The following is a 17551-nucleotide window of genomic DNA, read 5'->3' on the forward strand; positions in this document are numbered from 1 at the left end:
TCTTCCATTCCAAATGCTAGAAAGGCAGCCAGGCCTCGTGGGGCTTACAATATCAGCAGGCACTTTCTCCAACCCTCTTCCTTCCCTCCACCCCTAGTGAGAATCCCTTCCCCCTGATGCAGTGGCCTTCCTGTTCCCAGCCACTGGCATCCCATTGTAACTGCTCCAAAATGGCGGCCATGACCCTTAGTCTTTCCAGCCATATCATCTGCTCCCCACAGCTGAGCCAGTTTCTGTGTCCCAGGTACTAACATGAGCAGAGAGGGTCCAATTGGTCCAGGTTGGGTCATGGGCCTTTCCCTAATTAGGCTGAAGATGTGAGGTGATAGATTGTTGGAGAAAAGAACAAAATGATACTAAATAATGGGTAACTCTAGTATGCTGGTATAAATGTTCAGCTCTTCCAGACTTTATGAATAACCCAGTGTATTAGTCTTGTATGGCTATATAACAAAGTGCCTTATAATGTAGCAGTTTAGTTGGGTTATGGACATTGGGGAGGGTATGTGCTATGGTGAGTGCTGTGAAGTGTGTAAACCTAGCAATTCACAGACCTATACCCCTGGGGCTAATAATACATTTTATGTTAATAAAAGATTTTTTGAAAAAATAAAAAGAAAAATAATAATTTAACAGTTTGGGATGCCTCGGTGGTTCAGTTGGTTAAGCATCTGCCTTCAGCTCAGGTCATGATCCTGGGGTCCTAGGATCGAGTCCCACATTGGGCTCGCTGCTCAGCAGGGAGCATGCTTCTCCCTCTGCCTGTCACTCCCCCTGCTTGTGCTGCTTGCTGTCTCTCTCTCACTGACAAGTAAAATCTCTAAAAAAAAATTAGCAGTTTATTTTTATTTCTTTTTATTTTTTAATTTTTAAAAAAGATTTTTTTAATTGGCAGAGAGAGAAACAGCTAGGGAGGGAACACAAGCAGGGGAAGTAGGAGAGGGAGAAGCAGGCTTCCCACTGAGCAGGGAGCCCCATGTGCGGTTCCATTCCAGGACCTTGGGATCATGACCTGAGCTGAAGGCAGACACTTAATGACTGAGCCACTCAGGCACTCCAGTTTAATTTTTTTAAACACTTTATTTATTTAATTGACAGAGAGAGAGAGAGAGCGCAAGCAAGGAGAAGGGCAGAGGGAGAGGGAGAAAAAGGCTTCCCACTAAGCAAGGAGTCCCATGCAGGACTCAATCCCAGGACCCTGAGATCATGACCTGAGCTGAAGGCAGATGCTTAACTGACTAGGCCACCCAGGTGCCCCTAGTAGTTTAATTTTAATTTTAATTTATTTTTAAAGTAATCTCTATACCCATCGTTTGGCTGGACCTCACAACCCTGAGATGAAAAGTACCCGCTCTATCTCCTGAGCCAGCCAGGCACCTCCAAAATGTAGCAGTTGAAAGCAACAAGCATTTATTACACCACAGTTATGTGGGTCAGGAACCCAGGAATAGTTTAGCTGGGAGTTTCTACCTCGGGATCTCTCAGGAGCTTGTAATCCAGCTGTGCTTTGGGGTTGCAGTAAACTGAGGTGTGGGCGAGGTGGGTGATGTGCTTGCACAATGGGTAAAAAGGCTCAGGGCCCCTCTGACTGCTGGCTAGAGACCTCAGTTTCTGGCCACATGGGTCTCTCCACAGACTGTCCTAGGATGGGGCAGCTGGCTTTCCCCAGACTGAGTGATCCAGAGACAGCACCTCCGAGGGAATCTGCAGCCTTTATAACCTACCCTCAGATGTGGCAAACAGTCGCTTCCGCCCTGTTCTGTTAGCCACAGACCACCCCTGGTACCGCGTGGGAGAGGGGTACACAAAGGTGAGACTGCGAAGTGATAAGGCTTCTTGGGAGTCATCTTGATTAGTCATACTCAGGACTTACCGTACTCAGTCAGACATGTATTTGGTGCCTACTTGTATGCCGGGTGTGAGGATTTCAGAGCTATGTGATGGTTCTGTCCTTGAGGAGCTCCCTGTCTAGTGTGGGGAAGCCTTACAAAACACACTGCCATGTGTCCCCTGAGCTTTTTTTCACTTCTGTGCAGCCGTCTTTCACACTACCACCGCACTTATTCTCATAAAATTCCAATCTGTTCATAGCAATCTAAAAGGCTGCTTAAACCCCTCAAATGGTACCCCCTTTTGCCTAGACAGGTGTTTGGGGGGCGGTGTTTGTTTTTGTTTTTTAAGATTTTATTTATTTATTTGAGAGAGAGAGAGAGCGTGTGCGCAAAGGAGCAGTGGAAGAGGCAGAGGGAGAGGGAGAAGCAGACTCCCCACTGAGCAGGGAGTCCAATGCGGGGTTCGATCCCAGGACGCTGAGATCATGACCTGAGCCGAAGGCAGAGGCTTTAGGTGCCCAGAGGCTTTTGGGTGCCCACTGAGCCACCCAGGCACCCCCCTGCTTGTTTTTTTTTTAATTTTAATCACCACCACAGGAAAAAATACTTTTTTTTTTCATTTTTTTACTTAAGCGTAGACAAAATACCATCTGATTTCACTTATGTGTGGAATCTACAAAATAAAACAAATGAATAAACAAACAAAAAACAGAAACAGAACCATAAATACAGAGAACAAACCAGTGGTTGCAGAGGGGAGGAGAATGGAGGGGTGGGCAAGAAGAGTGGGAGATACCAGCTTCCAGTTATGGAAAGACTTAGTCACAGAGATGAAAGGAACAGCATAAGGAATATAGTCAATGGCATTGTAGTAATAATTATAATATATGGTGTGGTGACAGATGGCAGTTACACTTGTGGTGAGCACAGCATAACCTAGAGGGTTGTTGAATCAGTGTGTTGTATACCAAAAATTAAAGTAGCATTGTGTGTCAACTATATTGCAATAAAAATAATTATAAAAAATTTTTAAAAATTTAGTCACCACCACAGTAAGAAATACATATATACATAAATAAATATATATATTTAATTGAAGTATAGTTGACATATGGTATTATATTAATTTCAGGTATACAACACAATGATTCAACATTGATAAACATTATGAAGTGATCACCAGGATACATCTCACTACCATCTGTCAGAGAAAGTTGTTACATATTTTTAACTATATTCCTATGCTGTACATTGTGTCCTCCTGTCATACTTATTTTATATCACAAACCAGCACATGCATATATAGACATGTTTATAATGAAAACAAATTTCACAAAAAAGTTGACGGTACTTTACTACCTGTGATATGTTCAGATATTTTCTATTCTAGGCTCTTTCGTTTTTTATGAAAGCTGGTCACAATTTCATGAATTTTATAACCCATTGAATTGTGACCTACAGTGTGAAAAGGAGCAGTCTAAAGAATCACCCAGACTCCCTGCCGTGAGCTGCGGAAGCCCCACATAAAGTTCCTCTGCCCAGAGCTCTCTCCTCTCCTTCCCCACACCATTTAGAGAACTCTTAGGCATTCTTTAAAACCCGTCATTAAAGTATCTCCTCTTCACCTCTCTTCTGGCATAGAATTGTAAGGCTTTCAGAGCATTTCACTTGGTGACTATCCTTCCTGCCTTCCAGCCTGCTCTGGGGCCAGTTCCCCAAATCCACAATGCATTTTCATAAAGGCTCTCCAAATATGTTTACCAAGACATGGAGCAAATTAGCATCACGCACATGACAGTGCTGCAAACAAGCAGGCAGGCAGGGGGCAGCGGGCAGGTGGGGGGTGTCGCACGCACGTTTCCTGTTGCTGGAACCACGTGCTGCAGAAACAGGATCCCTCCCCTATGGGCCACTGTCTCGCCTGGTGCATGCAGCTCAGGTACATTTCACACTAGAACTTGCCACCCGGGTTCTTTGCTGCGATTCATTTTAGCTTTTCTGGGGTTTTCTTGTTTCGGGTTTTGGTTTTGGTTTGTTTTTCTACTTTTTTTCATTTGTTTATGTTGATGGAGACAGCCTAGTGAGAAGCGGAGCTTCGGGCAGCACAGATAGAAAGGTCTTTGCACCGGCCCCAGAGAGGGGGTGGTTCCTTTCTGAAGTGGTATGGAAGGAGGGTTTTGAGGTTTTTGAATATTTGCTGCTAAGTATCTAAGAAAGAGATTTGTTTGCCCACATTTGCACTATCTTGGCAGGCTAGCAACCTGACAAAATATTTTCTGTTTTTTTGCCTCTGTGGTTTTTATTTTTGAGGGCAAGAAGAATTTACACCTTGGTTCAGTGGTGCTGAAATACAATGGCTGTTTCCTTTTAACTTAAGGGTTGATGCTAATACGATTCCTAAACCCAGCCTCTTGGGAGTTGCTGATAGGCTATGCTGTGAGCCATAACCAGAAAAGGGGAAAAAAAAAAAGGCAATTAAATTATTCCTTCTCCAGTATTCTCATTTCTGCGTTTGTCAACGGCTGTGTAACTGCCCAAGGATATGTTGACTTGCTTCTGGTGTGTGCATATTTGGGGGAGGTAAAGTAGGGGTGAAGACAGACTGTAAACAGATAATTACTGTGGAATATGGTAAATAGTATGATAGAGGTACGTACTGCATGCATAGGGAAAGGGGGCATTTATTCCCTTCAAGCGGCAATTTTCAAATGAGGGTCACCTCCATTAGTGGATCATGAAATCCATTTACAAGGTGGCTTAACAGCCCTTCTAAAAGTGAGATAGAATAGACTGAAAGTTTGCCCCTTGAACAACATAGGGATTAGAGGCCCCAACTCCCCCACAACCTCCACTGCTTAGTCAAAAATCCATGCATAACTTGACTCCCCCAAAACTTGGCTACTCATAGTCTACTGTTGACTGGAAGCCTTCCATAACATAGAGTTGATCAACACATACTTGGTATGTCATATGTATTATATGTTGATTTTTTAAGATTTTATTTATTTACTTGAGAGAGAGAGCGAAGGAGCAGTGGAAGGGGCAGAGGGAGAGGGAGAAGCAGACTCCCTGCTGAGCAGGGAGTCCCACATGGGGCTCAATCCCAGGACCCTGAAATCATAACCTGAGCCTAAGGTAGACGCTTAACTGACTTGAGCCACCCAGGCGCCCATATGCTGTATTCATACAATAAAGTAAGCTAGGGAAAAGAAAATGTTATTAAGAAATTCATAAAGGGAGCACCTGAGTGGCTCAGTGGGTTAAAGCCTCTGCTTTCGGCTCAGGTCATGATCCCAGGGTCCTGGGATCGAGCCCCACCCACATCGGGCTCTCTGCTCAGCAGGGAGCCTGCTTCCTCCTTTCTCTCTGCCTACCTCTCTGCCTACTTGTGATCTCTGTCAAATAAATAAATAAAATCTTTAAAAAAAAAAAAGGAAATTCATAAGGAAGAGAAAATACATTAACAGGGCTGTGTTATAAGAAAATCTGCATATAGGAGACCCACACACTTCGAACCCATGTTGTTCAGTGGTCAAAGGGCATCTCAAGTTGCAACCTCCATAGTAAGTTTTTAGATATTGTTTTCCAAAACCTTTGATTTTTTTTTTTAAAGATTTTATTTATTTATTTGCCAGAGAGAGAGAGAGGGAGAGAGAGAGCATGCGCAAGTGAGCACAGGCAGACAGAGTGGCAGCAGAGGCAGAGGGAGAAGCAAGCAGGCTCTCGGCCGAGCAAGGAGCCCGATGTGGGACTCCATCCCAGGACGCTGGGATCATGACCTGAGCCGAAGGCAGCTGCTCAACCAACTGAGCCACCTAGGCGTCCCCCAAAACCTTTGATTTAATTAGATATTTATTGCATGGTAATGTGAACTCTATTTCTTGAGAGTGAGTGAGTCTCAGACAAAGATGTCTGAAAGCCACTTGTAGGGGATAGAAGAAGGCACCCCAAGGAGGTGGCATTTGAGCTGAGTTTTGGAGAATGGTGGACTTGCCCCAGAGGAGGAAGGGCATTCCAGGCAGAGGGGAAAGCTTATTGCTCACAGCGGGCAAATTTATTCAGGAACAGGCTGTCCTCCATGATTGCACTGCAGGGTACTAGGAGAAGAGCGGTTAGAGGTGCTCCTGGGGGGCAAGTGCAGTAATTCATGGACCACTTGAAAATATAAATGCTGGCACCTCATCTCTCCCCAGAACTTCCAAGTGTCCGGGCCTTAGGAATCTATATTTTGGATAAGCTTCCCTGAGCAGTGTGGTGCTAACGAAGGTGTGACATAACCAGCTGGGTTTGCAAAAGGTGGTTTTTGCAGTAATTTAGATAAAGATTGAATGGGGAAGCCAAGCAAGGGAGAGATGAGGACCTGAAGTGAGGTGGAGAGGAGAGACTGGATTTGAGGGAGATGTTGGAGGTGGGTTGCATGGACTAAGGGAAGTCACAGAATAAGGAGGAATCGTAGATAATCCTAAAATATTTGGGGTTGGTGACACAGAGACTAGAGGGAAGACCAAATTCAGAAGGGGTGAGGATGACTTGAGTTTGGGGTTTTGCCCTAGGACAGGGCAAGAAGAACCCATCAAGCTTTCACCATGCCCCCACGCCATCTAAACCTGCAGAGCATACGTGTCCTTTGCCCAGACTGCCCATCTCTGATCCTAATTGCCTTAGACCTGACTCCAGGTCATTTAACTCACAAGAGATTGATTCATACACCCACCTTCTAGTTGACTGGTATGATTTACAGTGAGGGGACATAAAAACTTTGTGAGGTATAAGAGTACTTACCTCTTTGCATAGGGTGTCACCTTTATGGTCTCAGAGTACCTGGGAATGGAGGCAATCATTAAAAGACATAGGGGGGAGGGAATTGCATAGTCTGAGGGGTGTTGTATGTGGGCTGTGAAAATGCCTAATTAACTTCACTCAACTCAAATAAGAATGTGGCTCTTCAGTGATCAGAGTACTCGCAGAAGTTACAGTGTCTATTCTGCCTTGGGCGTGGTGGGGAAGGAGTGCTCTGTTTTGGACAGGTTAGGCATTCTGCCAGAACACCAGAGGGGCTGGGTGGGGACTTGGCAAGTGACACATCCCAGCCATGCCTTCCGGTTGCTCTGGCATGTGGTATCTTTTTTTTTTTTTTTTAAAGATTTTATTTATTTATTCGTTAGAGAGGGAGAGAGAGAGCACAGCAGAGGAAGTGGCAGGCAGAGCAGGCAGAGGGAGAAGCAGGCTCCCCAGTGAGCAGGGAGCCCAATGCAGGGCTCTATCCCAGGACTCTGGGATCATCACCTGAGCTGAGGGCAGGTGCTTAACTGACTGAGCCACCCAGGCATCCCAGGCATGTGGTGTCTGAACCTGATGACTGCCCTCCCCCCTTATACTCTGTGGGGAAGCAGGCTAGATGTGTAAGACAGTAAGGCCAGTGGGAGTGCTGACTGCCTTTTTTTTTTGCAGTTCTGTTATACTCCTTATCCTTGTACTAGAAGCTTGTGGGAGTTCAGACTTTTAAAAATCTGTCAAGGAAAATAACCAGCTTGAAATATGTCATGACAAGAATAGCCTTAGTCTCTACAAAGATGATTTAAGGTGTTTATATTCGTGTATCAAATAATGTAGGCAAGGTTTTGAAAACAGTTGTAAGGACTCCAATAAATTGTGTGTTTACCATTGCTTTGAAAACAATTACTTCTAATGATAGTATTAATAGTGACAACACTAAGGGTAACTATTACTGAATATTTACTATATATCCAGTTCTAAAGCAAAGATTTTGTCATACTAATGTCATTTAACTCTCCACCAACCTGAGATACAGGTTAGGAAACAGAGGTGAGGGAAGTTTAAAAAATTAGACAAAGAGACCACAGGGCTAAAATCCGGAAATGACAGCTTTAACTGGTGAGAGAAAGAGAGAAAGAAAGGGGGAGAGGGAGAAAGAGAAAGAGAAGGAGAGGGAGGTGGGGGGGAGGGGGAGGAAGAACTCTAAACCATTAGCCTCTTCTGCCTGGGATCCATTGGGCAATGGTTTTATGTGGTTCTAGGAGACTTACTGCACTCCCTTAATATATAGGTCTCTAGATACAGTTTGATTTCTTGTGTTCTTATGCTTTTTGCGGACTGGGCTGGTTTTCTTTTATCCCACAGGTACTGATGGTGCGCTAACTATACAGAGTACTCTGGTAGGCCCTTAGAGAATAGAAAGCCCTTATGGAGCTCCCTATCTGGGAGGGAACATAAGAGAAAGATAATTAGGTTGAATCATATGAGCTTGCCATTGGGAAATTACAAGGGACATACTAAAATAAATTACTGATGCATAACTAAAATAAGACAATATAATATTAGCTAAATACTGTGACCTTTCCTGTTTCAGGTAGCTTGCTAAATATTTTGCATGCACTAGTTCCTGAATCCTTAAAATAACTCTCAGACATGATTATTATTACCCCGTTTTATAGATGAGGAAGTTGAGGCTCTGAAGGGTGAAGTGAGTTGCCCAAAGCCACACACCTGGTTGTGTCAAAGGTGGGATCTGAACCCAGGTCAGCCTGAATACAGAGCTAGTGCACTTAAGCCCCAGAATATAAGTACTTCTAGAGGTACAAATAAAGTTATATACCTTTTTACGCACATTGGCAATTTTTCCATTTTTCTTTCACACACACTATATAGAGCATTTACTAACTCATCTGGTATATTTTGGCATTTCTGTGATGGGGGCACATCTGGTCATGCGCATCACCACTTAATCTCAGCATCTGCTTTCTTCCCCTTCTGCCCTTCTGAGAATGGCCCACCAACCAAGGGGAACATATGGAGGGAAAAGACAAAAAAACAGATATATTTCAACTTGTGTTTTGTGGACATTGGACCTGTTCATTTATATGCCCAAACACATGCTAGAACATTTCAATTATAATTTAATTACTTCCTTTTTTTTTCTTCTGTATCCACTTGTCCTTCTTTCTTTCTAAGTCACACATGCAGATGGGAATCATAGGAATGACCATTTCAGTTGTACATAATTACAGGAAATATATTAAAGTTATTTGTGTACAATCAAGCCATTTTAAGAAGTTTCCTCTTAAAAAGTTTCCTTTTTTTTTTCTTAAAAAGTTTCCTGATATCACATTCAGATACCAAAATCCTGTTTATATAAACCACAATTTAAAATTTTATATACAAAGGCATATCCCTTATTTTAAAATGTTAGGTTTTTTTAATCACATGGGAAAAAAGTAAAGGTGCTTTTGTTTTGTTATAGTATTAAGTGGTATCAGTTTTGGTGGTGTCTGGTGAATCTGAGATTCTCCCCACTGCTGTCCCAGGATTTTGTAACACCCCCCAAAATTTAAAATTAGATTTGACAGCTGGCATTCTCAAACTAGGTCGTCACAAATCAGACAGTTGTCCCGTCCGCCTATGCCACAGTACTGAACTCTGTTTATATTAAAACAGGGAGGACTGGGGCGCCTGGGTGGCTCAGTGGGTTAAAGCCTCTGCTTTCAGCCCAGGTCATGGTCTCAGGATCCTGGGATCGAGCACCACATCATCGGGCTCTCTGCTCGGCAGGGAGCCTGCTTCCTCTTCTCTCTCTGCCTGCCTCTCTGCCTGCTTGTGATCTCTTTCTGTCAAATAAATAAATAAAATCTTTAAAAACAAAAACAAAAACAAAAAACAGGGAGGACTGCTTGTTCCCTAGATCCTTTTCAGGCCTTGAAGAGGGTGACTTTTAGCAACAACCTGACTTGGGCTCCCTCACCAGCCCATATTAGACTGATGACCTCAGACAAATTACTGAAACCATTGGGAGCCTCAGCTGCAAAATCAGGTTGATTAAACCTTATTCTACAGGTTTGTAGGAAGGTTCATCCAGTAATGTATATAAGCATCTAGGTGGTTAGTAGGCATTCAGGAAATGTCAGTGCTTTTCTTCTACGTGGACGTTCTTTTAAAAATCCTGCAGTGCCCTATACTCTTTATAAGTATACAAATTCAATTTTGTTTGACGATCTGTTAAAGTCAAATTTGTGTGTCTTTGGGTTTGGGGTGACTTGGGAGAATAGCATTCTGAAATCCATTAATATTTCATTGGAGCTGTGGAGCAACAGCTGTATAACTTGCTTGGTGGGTACTAATTGCAATGAATAATCCATGAACTCTTTTGAAATGTAATTCTTCAAAATGGGTATTATAATTAAATTCCAGCCAATCCAAGAGCACTTTAAAAACGTGTTTAAAAATTTCCCAAGCCAATTAGAAAACTGGTTGGTCCAACTGTCAAGTGTAGAGTAATATGCTAATTTATGCAGAGACTACTGTTCCAGGAAGGCCTTGGCTGAATGTGAAGCACATTTTCTGAGAAAACACCTCGATGATACTATGTGATACTAAATCACTGAATATATTTTTAAGGCATGTCCAAATACAAAGCATACATTGTGAACGACAGAGCAGCAGTTACTAGAGCAAGATATGGTTTGTTTTTTAAAAAGATTTTCTATCTTGAGTATGACAACATTGTATGCCAACACTGACATATTTATCTTGGGCAACCCAGTATAGTTACAGTATCATTATAAAAGCAAGCAAGGTGTACTACTACTGTTTAATTCTAAGGGGATATAGAAACTAAACAATTTCACTTGAATAATTTAAATCTAGGGATAACTTGATTTAAAACTCACCAAGTATCTCAGGGACATGGGTCTGAACATTCTGTTTATCAGCAGGACCCCCACTGCTATATGTATTACAAACTAATTTAAAATAATTTTAGAACATTTTTGGAGCTTATATATGTAGTTTTTAAAAATCTAAGTCACATTCCTAACAATTCACCTTTTACCTGCCCTTGATGTTTATTTAAAAGATAACAAGACCCCCCACTCTATTTTCCTTGGCATTTACAGGAAAAGTAAATACAATTAACCTAGACACAAAGACACCCCCTCCCAATCTACCCTATCATAATTAACGTTTACATAAACACTTTGAGGGCTGGATGGTTTATGGAGAGGTCTCAACAATTTGAGATTTGTGATTCAGAATGGGTAGTAACTATATACTTGCACCAAAGAGTGTTATAAGATTGGGTAGCTCCGTTTTTAAAACTGGGGATCACGTAATGAAAATTCCACAAATTTGGAATACTGGTGGTGATAAAGGATATCCAGTAAAGAGAAGGCAATAGGAATTGGATGTTTCCAGTGACTTAATCAGCTCCTCACCTTCATCTTGGCCGCTAAAGTTATGTTTTCTTTTCTTTTCTTTTTAATGCTGACTTACAGATTTCAGATAAGGTTTCACGATTCTGGAATGAAAAGAGAGGGTGTTGCAAAGGAAAGCCTAGTACATTTAAAAGTTAGAATGAATCAGTTATTTGCCAAATAACTAAGTAAAAGTGGTGTTTTACTTTTTTCAAAAGCATATGCAAAAAAGGTATTTACTGATTCTTATCAGAGTTCTAAACAAATATTTTGCTTTTTGTTTTTAACCTCCCGGCGCCCCCCATCCCCTGTAGAGCTAAAACTGGAGAGAGAGAGTGTGGGGTGTGTGTGTGTGTGTGTGCAGGGCGCCTGCAGAGAATAGCACGCATCTTGTAGATCTTTAAAAAAAAAAAAAAAAAAGCCAAATAAACCTGTTTCTTGAATAAACCAATACATTTCTGAAGTTAAAAAGAATCCCGAAGGAAACAGGAATTGACAGCTTGGGAGCTTGATTTAAAAAAAAAAAAATTTTTTTTTTAATTAAAAAAAACCCTAATCTCCACATTTTTTGCTAGGCGAGAACCGAAGTTTGGAGGTAGACGAGCAGGCGAGCGGTTTGCCCGGGCGCAGAGCATGAAGGCCGGGCGGGCGCGGGGAGCGGGCGCCCGCCGCCCGGCGCGGGGGTGAGCGAGAGAGAGAGCGGAGCGCGTGTGGCCGGCGCCGCTCGGCCGGGAGCTCCCGCGCCCGCGCCCCGCGCCCCGCGCCCGCCGCCGCCGCCGCCGCCGCCGCCGCCCCTGGTGCGATGGCGCAGAAACCCCGTTGACAAGGCACTGCTTTTTCATGACGGTGAGTTTCCCTTTGAGTGTATTATAATTTTGTGATAAAAATTTCAAGGAGAAAAAAAAAACACACACAACCTCCTTCCTCTGCCTCTTTCCTTCGGGGAGGGGAAAAGCGAGGGAGGGGGGGGGCTGGAGATCTATCTCCAGACAGACAGAAAAGAAAGAGGAGCAAATTAAACACCGAGTTGCCAAAACCAGGATATTAGGTTTCAGCCCAGAGAGCTATTGGCTAAGGCTGTGTTTTTTTTGGGGGGGGGGGTGGGTTTGTGGGTGGGTGATGGTGGTGGTGGGTGGATGTTTAATGGACACGGAGAAAAGGGGAATCGAGTGTTTATGCCTTTCCCAGCGCCGCCCGGGCCCCGGGAAGACCAAGTTCAGTGTCTCGGGCGGGGGCGCGGGCGGGCAGGGGGCGGCGGGGCCGGGCTGGGGGCGCCTCGGCGGGGTGGGGGCCTCGGCGCCTTTTTTTTTTTTTTTTTTTTTCCTTTTCCGCGGATGCAAATTTCTGGAGCGGGGAGAGGGAGAGCCTGGGAAGGGGGGTGGCGTGGCGGTTGGTGGTGGGGAGGAGAGGGGAGGGAAGCCTTTTAATGACTCATTGATTGAGCCGGTTTAAAATTAGTTGTGTGCGCGAGTGTGAGTGTGTTTTCCGCCCCCCGGAGCCGCCGGGAGCCGGGAAGGAGGGAGCGGGGCTCGGCAAGGGGAGGACGGCGCGGCGAGGCCGCGAGCAGGGGGCAGGGAGGGCCAGGAGTGACGGCGGGCGAGGAAGAAAAATAAGCTTTTCCAATCTCCTCCCCTCGGTTTTCCCCCCCTCATTTCTTTTCTCTCGGCAGCTTTTGGGTGTGAATCGCATTTTCTTTCTTCTCGGCAAAATGGACCCCGCGTCTCGGGAGGGGGAGGGGAGAGGGTGGGGAGAGAGGCGGCGGCGGGGACCGGCTTTCTTCTCCGTCCCGGCTTCCTTCTTCCCGCCGCTCGTGCGGGCTGCCGCGGCGAGAGCTCGGAGCCGACCGCGCGTCCCAGGCGGGGCCCGGTCCGGCCCGGTGACCGGCGCGCGCCCTTCGCGGACGGGCCCTGCCCCGTCGCCTCGCCGCCTGGCCCCGAAGCTCCGCCGAGGACCCGCGGCCGGGCCGGACGAGCCCCCGCGCCGCGCCGAGGACCCGCGGCCCAGCCAGGGGCCTCTTGCCGGGCCCGCGTGGCCGGGCCGAAGAGACGAGAGGCCGTGGCGACACTGTTTTGGCCGAGAGCGCGCGGGCCCGACGCGGTTCGCGCCCCCCGAGTCGCCCCGAATGTGGGATCTTTGGGGGGGTGCGGCTGGAAGGCGCTAAGATGGCGCTGGGCCTGGCCCTTCGCCAGGGCTGGTGGCGCAGTTGCTCCGCGGGCGCCATCTTCCCTGGCGGCTCGGGCGGCGCCCTTCGTGGACGCTTCGCCGGCCGGGGCGCGGGGAGGTCGGGGGCAACGGGGAGCTTCGCTCGGGGTGTGGGGGTGTGTAAGTGGGGCCGAGGCCGCGTAGCCTTGGTCTTCCTCAGACCCCCGGACCCAAAAGGCGAGGCGGCCGGGTCCGGCGGCGTCTGGAGCCTTAGCGCTTGTGTTTGAGGAAAAAGGGGGTCGGGGGTCGGGCCTTGCAGCTGGCGGGTTCCCCCTTTGAGTCCGCGTCCCCCTCCGGTCAAAATTGGAGCGGGGGTGTTCTCGTCCTCTTTCCTAGGACTTGAAACTGGACGGCTTTGTCTTCCCAGACCTGGCAGGGGGCAGGGCACGGAGGCTTTCTTTTCATCCTCTTCCAGTTAGTTTTCAAGAGTAAAGTCAAACCAGGTCATAAAATTGCAAGAAGTCGAGGACAGTGTCTGCCTTCTGGTGACATGGTTCTCTATAGGCACCCTACCTTAGTTTTCTTTCTTTAGTTGCATTATTATAAAACAGCCCTGGGGAGACATTGATCCAGTCAAACTGTGGGAAGGTTATGGGTTCCAGTGATTTGAAACATCTTGTTGGCTTTCATCTTAATTATTCCAAATGGCAGCGACTTAGTTCGTTAGCACTTTGATCGGAAAAATTAAACTCGCTTTGAAACTCAGACTTTCCCCCTTTTCCTTTCTAAAAAAAACCCCCTGCACTGTTTGTATCTGTTCTTTCCCATGAGTATAATAAGGCTTTTCAGTTCCCTGACACCCTAAGTGTTTCCTTAAAACCACCCATACAAGTATTTATCTGTTCTTAGAGCTGTATGAAGAGATGTGTGTGGGTTTTAACTGTTTTCAGTTGTTACTGAAAAGATTATTGGGAGGAGGAAACAAGTCCCTAAAACTGATCTCTTTAGGAGTCTACAGAGATGGAAAGTAAGTAGTTAACTTCTATTGGGTGAAAGTAACATAGTGGCACCAGTAGGTGTGTCCTTGCACATACAAACACAATGTATATAGTGGCTGTTTTAGGCATGGTAATAAGACCTACCGTGTTTTGAACGCTGCTGCAAGTTTGTGCCTGGTGCATTATTTAACTCCTATTTATAGCAGTCCTGCAGTACTGGTTTTATTATCTGTTTATACTAGAGAAGGAACTAGTGTTCACCTAGATACACAAATTGTTCTAGGTCTTGCCATTTATTTATTTTTTTAAAAAGATTTTATTTATTTATTTGACAGAGATCACAAGTAGCAAGGCAGAGAGAGAGGAGGAAGCAGGCTCCCTACTGAGCAGAGCCGGGATGTGGGGTGGGCTCCATCCCAGGACCCTGAGATCATGACCTGAGCCGAAGGCAGAGGCTTTAACCCACTGAGCCACCCAGGCGCCCCAAGGTCTTGCCATTTTAAATGGTAAAATTGCCATTGGATTCCAAAAGCCATGTTCTTGGTTCTGCACCTGTGGTGTCCCAAATCTGAGTTTCAGAAGCAAACTGGGGGGAGAGATTTTTAAATAAAGATTTGTTACATCACTTTTTTCCCCATTATTTGTTAAGGCCAGTTGGGTTTGTGTGTGTGTGTATGTTCATTCAAAACATCTCTTGTGTTAGGCAGTCTCAGTTTTAAGCTGACTTTCAACTTTCCTAAGCCCCTAACTTCCAATTTTGAAATTCCGGCCCACCCAGCACCCCCTAAATCTGACGATGTAGGAGTCTGTTGTTCCAAAGCTCTCCAGGTGATTCCACTGTGACCGATGCGGATTGGGAATATCACTGTACTACACTATGCTGCTGGCTCTTTTTTGAATCGGAGTGAGACTTGAAACCCATATCATTTCAAGTTTCAAAGTTTATTGCTCATTCTCAAGTTCATTTTTCTCTGGCTGCTGTTCGTCAGATTTTTTTTTTCTAAATTTTTATTTATTTGACAGATCACAAGTAGGCAGAGAGAGAGAGGAGGAAGCAGGCTCCCTGCTGAGCAGAGCGCCCCATGTGGGGCTTGATCCCAGGACCCTGAGATCATGACCTGAACCAAAGGCAGAGGCTTAACCCACTGAGCCACCCAGGCACCCCTGTTAATCAGATTATTGAAACAGTTTTCTTAGAGAAAGGTTTGCCTAGTCTAAGCCTTTCAAATCTCAGTACATTTTCAAAAGTGTATCTCATTCTGCTGAGAAGTTACTAAGCACGCAGGCATCTAGGTCTAGCTGGGCCATCTAGTTTAGTCTAGATAGCTGTGGAACAAGAATAGAATTGAATCTAGGATTGAGATAGAAATTGGGAATAGGGTAGAAAAGATCCTGGGGTGGGGGAAACCTAGAGGTAAGTCCTTGGAAGGAAGGATTTTTTTCAGAATTTTGAATTGTGAAGGTATTTTTCGGGACCTAGGATGGTGAAATTATTCTAAATGTGAGACTCTTTCAAGAACAGAGTATGCATTTAGGACACAGAAGGTCAGGAAGAAACATCCAGAGCAGGTGATGAATAACTGACCTGACCAAAATGAGAGAGAAAGAAGTCAGTGATGAAATCATTAACTTCTCTGCCGCAAGAACCATATATACTTATTTTGTGTTTTCGAATCCCTGTTGTGTTTAGTAATTGCTAGGGGGAATGGTTAAAAACTTTGATTTTTGATGCAGATGACAAAATTATATTATCTTTGCATACATCTCCATTTTTCTTTCCTTTCACATATGAAAATTTTTATCAGGAACACCTGTTGAATACCTGTGTGCAGTCCAAGTCCAGTCCAGATTAGTAGGAGGGTGGAGGTCGAGGCTTTGACTGTCCTGTGTGCTTTTTCTCCCATCGTGTCTCTTGGTAAATGCCAGAGTAATTATATTGTTTAACTAAAATCCAGTGAAGCTTGAAAGGAGGGGAAATCTAAAATAAACCTGCTTAGACAGGAGGCGTAGCGTCTTTATTTTAAAGTAGCCTTTATTGGGGGTGCCTGGCTGGCTCAGTCGGTAGACCTCGGTCATCAAGATCATCTTGATCTTGGGGTCATGAGTCTAAACCCCTCACTGGGTGTAGAGGTTACTTTAAAAATAAATAATTTATAAAAAATAAAATAACCTTTGGTGGAATTCAAGACAGGTGAGATCTCTGCCTTCATGGAATTTATGGTGTAGTGGGGAAGACAGGAAATAAGTTAAATACTGATAATCAAGATGATTACAGATTAAGAAACCTGTAAAAAGTTAGTAAGTTGGTGGTAGATCTAAAAGAGCGTGGTATGGGGAATGGATGTCTTGGCTAGTGAGAGTCAAGATGCATCCCTTTGAAGAGTGTTATTTGAGCTGAGGCTTAAAGCTTGAGCCTGTGCTAGCCACAAGAAGCTGGGGAGACAGCGCTAGCCTGTAAACCAATGCAAAGACCTGGAAGGCCCAGAAGGGCATGGGTGTTAGAACAGAGAGAGGTAAGAGGAGAATGGAATGAGATGGAAGTTGAGAGCGCCTCTGGGGTTTCCTGTATGAAGCTGTATAAGGAGTTTGGAGGTTTATGTTATTCAAAATGACAAGCTATTGAAGGGCTTTCATTAGGGCCTCGATGTTTTTGTTTTCAACAGTCACTGCCTCTCTGTGGAACAAGGAAGGAAGTCAGGGGAGTTAGGAGGCTATTGCAGTGGCCAGTTCAAAATTGATGGTACCTTGGGCAAATCCAGTGGCAGTGGGGATGGAGCAAAGTGGATGGCCAGCTCCAAAATTAGAAGTATTTACTTAATGGGTTGGCTGTGGAGATAGGAAGAATCAAGGAAGCCTTCAGGGTTCTAGCCTAAGCCTTGGTGGCTGACGGTGCCATTTGCTGGTGGAGAAGACTGAAGGAAAAGTTAGGGATGGGTGAGTAATAAGAGCTCCTTGTGGAGCCTGTTACGTTTTTGAGATACTTGCAAGGCATCCAGATGGTATGTCAGCTAGGCAGTGGATATACAAATTGGACTGATAGGAGTAGACTTAAATTGTGGGAGTCACTAGCGGTACAGATGGCATGTCGTAGAACTGGTTGAGATCATTTGTGATCCGGGAAGCCTTAACATTAAACCATAAAACACGTCCAGTGGCTCAAGGTTGGACAAAAGAGACGGGGAAGGTTTAGCTCTGAATGTGAAAGAGTGCATTATTCTTTTCAAGAAAGAAGGAATGGGCTCTGCCAAATGCTGCTAAGAACAGTAAGGATGAAAAAGTGACCAAGATTTGGCAACATGGAGGTGGCTGTTTGACAAGTAATTTCTGTGGCATATGGGGTTGGAAGCCAAATTGGAATGCACTGAGAATGGGA

General features: G+C 45.0%; 1 protein-coding gene and 1 pseudogene across 2 annotated transcripts in view; both read left to right on the forward strand.

Annotated features, from left to right (window-relative positions):
* Window positions 1–17551, forward strand: part of BICRAL (BRD4 interacting chromatin remodeling complex associated protein like) — a 94141-nt gene that overhangs the window by 2852 nt on the left and 73738 nt on the right. The window contains exon 2 of one of the 2 annotated variants that reach the window (XM_032339996.1): window positions 11614–11884. The gene's annotated coding sequence lies outside the window, so the exon portion shown is untranslated. Of the gene's footprint in view, window positions 1–11387; window positions 11885–17551 lie in introns of those variants that run through there. The other variant, XM_032339997.1, reaches the window with a different exon arrangement.
* LOC116588633 lies at window positions 11891–13943 on the forward strand (annotated as a pseudogene).

This window comes from Mustela erminea, chromosome 4, assembly GCF_009829155.1.
Source record: "Mustela erminea isolate mMusErm1 chromosome 4, mMusErm1.Pri, whole genome shotgun sequence".
Classification (NCBI taxonomy): domain Eukaryota; kingdom Metazoa; phylum Chordata; class Mammalia; order Carnivora; family Mustelidae; genus Mustela; species Mustela erminea.